The following is a 3,401-nucleotide window of genomic DNA, read 5'->3' on the forward strand; positions in this document are numbered from 1 at the left end:
ATGAAATAAAATGTGTCAAAAATGTGATTACCTTGGGGCATCTACTTTCCAAAAAGGGTAATTGGTTATGTGTTAAAATCTTGTTAGTCTTTGTATCGTCAAATTAAATAGCTCAATGGGGAAGGGGGACATACTTTGGCATCTTTGGTCCTTGTCTCAGCAATTCTTATACTCATGTGATTGTGCTAGATTGGGTGACTGTCAAATTTTCTTATCAATGGGCACCTTTAGGTTGGATCTCCATGGGCACTGGATGTAAAAGCCCAAAGCACCTATTACATCAATCAATGCAAATCAATTGTGAGAAACAGAGCAATGTTGGCCATAGATGAATGGAATCTTGCCCGGTTCAGCAGGGACTGGCCGAGATTCATCTCTTCTATGGGCAGGGTCATTGTACTGAAGTTGATCCATTGTTCGATTTCAGTGCAACCAGCCTGTTGGATATTTTGCGCGCGATCACTACCGGCAGCTATAACCGCTATCAGTGATCATTGTGTTCTGCTGGAAGGGAAGTCTCCTTGCCGCCACAACACAATAGCACTGTGCAAGGGATTCCCTCATCAACATTGACACTGTTGATGGGGAAATTGAGCAATTTTCTTTCCTTCAACCCACGGTGGAAGGAAAGAAAATTGCATAATCTCTAGGCTGATTAACAGCTGCAGAAGCATGTACTGAGGCATTTGGTGCACAACATTGAGAGATGCTTGGCAGGGTTAGGAAAGTACCTACTAAGCACCCCCTTTTAACACTTGTGGAGTTCCATCCATTTAAAAATTAGTGTGGGTTGGAAGTGGGTAGAGATACTTGGCAGGGGTTGGAAGTTCCTACTAAACACCACCTTTTAACACTTGTGGAGCCATTAAAAAAATATTTGTGGGTTGATATTCTTGGCACTTAGACGTACCTACTCAGCACACCCTTTTAAAGCTTTTAGAGTCTCAGCCATTAAAAAAAATCAATGTGGGATGGAAGTGGACCTGTTAAAGTTTTGTTGAGGTGCATACTTGTCTCCGGCCAGCTATTTGATGGACTTCCAAGACTGCCATAGTAGGACCACTCCTGTCCTTAGTCAAATCTACACTGGGACCCACTGATGTCTTAAGCTAGCCATACACATATACTGTAGATATCTGCCATTCAGAGAAATTGAATACTCTCCTCTATCCATCTTTAACTGCGTGGATGGGATAATCACCCCTTCTGGCTATTGCATACTGGCAGCAGTGATTCCCACATCCATTTACTTGTAGGCAGGTTGCCTACTTTGGTTAGTGAGCAGTAATTGACCAGAGGAAGGGCCAGGGGAAGGGGTTAAACTATTCTGTCCCTTTTCCTGGGCTTTCAGAACCCAGCCTACCTGCCCTGTGTTGCTAATATATAAAAGGGGGAAGGCTGGGTACACAGGATCTTGCTCTTCTTCTGCTTCTTTTTACTCTTGGATTTCCTGTGAGCGGGGATTAGTTGCCTTGAGGAAGGATGTTACACAGTTCTACAGAGGGGGACTGCTAGGACCTGCAGTCCCCCAAAAATGCAGATTTATCTGGAGCACCGCTAAGCAGACACTATTGGCTTATTGAAGTATGCCTGGGAAGCCACATACCAGTATGGATAGTTTAGGGATAAGACTGTTTGAACTGTATTGCACTTTACTCTGTTATGCTCTATAACTTCCAGTAAAATATATTAAACTTGTTCTAAGCCTGGTCTGAAGTTAATAAAGGGCTGCATGAAGGTTAAATTGGCAGTTAAACTCACCTGGGTCAGTTAAAAACACATATGGGGTATGAAGCAAGTCAGTTGCAAGAGGGTATCTCGGCATCGGAGTAGAGGGACCCTATGCTCAGCGGTGTCCCTCATAAATGTAACAGTTACCATGAGGTGTGTAGTGATCCAGGGTGCAGTACTTCACAGAGGAACTCTGTATGGCTACTCATTTCACACAGTGTACGGCTCATCTAAGTTGGAGGCCACCTTAAGTTTGATTTCACCTGAACATGGCCTTCGCTTCGTCCCTGGGCATTGATGAGCATGTGCACGGGACAAGGTACCCCACGCGCAGGGTAAGTGATCCTGCCCACACTACCTGGCTTAGCTCAAACAACCCCATAGGCTCACAATCACATACTCGGCAAGTAAGGACCACCTGCCACCCAGCCCACATATTTCTATGATGATTGCAGAGAGTGGTGAATACAGATTGCGGATTCATGCTGCAGATTAGTTAAATGAACATTGGGACACACCTCTGCACAATTGCAATGCTCTGAAGTTCAACAACCCTTGCATAAGAACCTTTAATCAATACATAAGTGAATGGGAGCCAGGATATATGAGTTGAATTGCCATTACAACTGACATCCAGGTATGTTAACACATTTTGATGTTCTTCTTGTACATAAGCCTAACAGAATATAAATGTAAAGGGAGCTTGCAGTATAAGTAAACCCTAAAATATCCTATGGACATCTTAATTTAATTTCAAAAGTCCTTTTCAATATTTTAAATGTGATTCTTCCATTAGAATAATACCTTATGATCAAGGTTCCTGTTGAGGTATTTCCTGTTATAGGATGACAACACTCCCCTCCGTGTCCCCAATAGCTTTTCTGCGCTGTCACCCTGTCACCCAGGCTCCCCATAGAGACAAGTGGCTGTGTTGACAGAAAGAAATGGCAATACTTTATAATGCACAGTACTTTAGCAGTCATCCAGTTAGGGTTTACACCTACTTTAAAGTGGAATTTCACTGACAAAAGGGAAGTCCAGTTGATTTGCTCCCTCTTCCCAGACTGTAACTGAATTATACCTTTCTTGGGAGAGAGGGAGTACAGATTTTTATCAATACCTGCTCCCACGTCTGCAATCTTCGCCAAGGTGAGGATGACACCCATTGCCCCAGCCCCCCCCCCCCTGCAGCCTCCTGCATGTGTTCCAAAAGCACCGTGCCATAGCTGGCATTCTATATGTCCAAGATTGCAGTGCCGGGGACCTGCAGCCACGAAAAAAAAACAACCACGGAAAGATAGCACTGCTTCCCAAGCACTGGTAAGTAAGGTCAAAAGCTACAATATTTGCAGCTTAAAGTGATATTAAACCTTCATTTATTTTTTTTGTTGTTAAATAACAAACATGTCTATACTTACCTACTTTGTGCAATGCTTTTGCACAGAGCAGCCCTGATCCTCCTCTTCTGGGGTCTCCTGCCAGTGATTCTGGCCCCTCCTTTTCGGAAGGTGCCTCCACGAAAATCAGCTTTCCATGGGGACACCCGTGCAGGCTTGCTCCCGAGCTACCCAGTCTACATTCATTGCATTGACACAGAGCAGGGAGCTTAGGCCCGCCCCCCCATTCCCATGTCACAGCGTTTGATTGACAGCAGCAGAAGCCAATGGCTC

This window comes from Staurois parvus, unplaced genomic scaffold (assembly GCF_062004578.1).
Source record: "Staurois parvus isolate SC_StPar_1 unplaced genomic scaffold, SC_StPar_1.0 ptg000178l, whole genome shotgun sequence".
NCBI lineage: Eukaryota > Metazoa > Chordata > Amphibia > Anura > Ranidae > Staurois > Staurois parvus.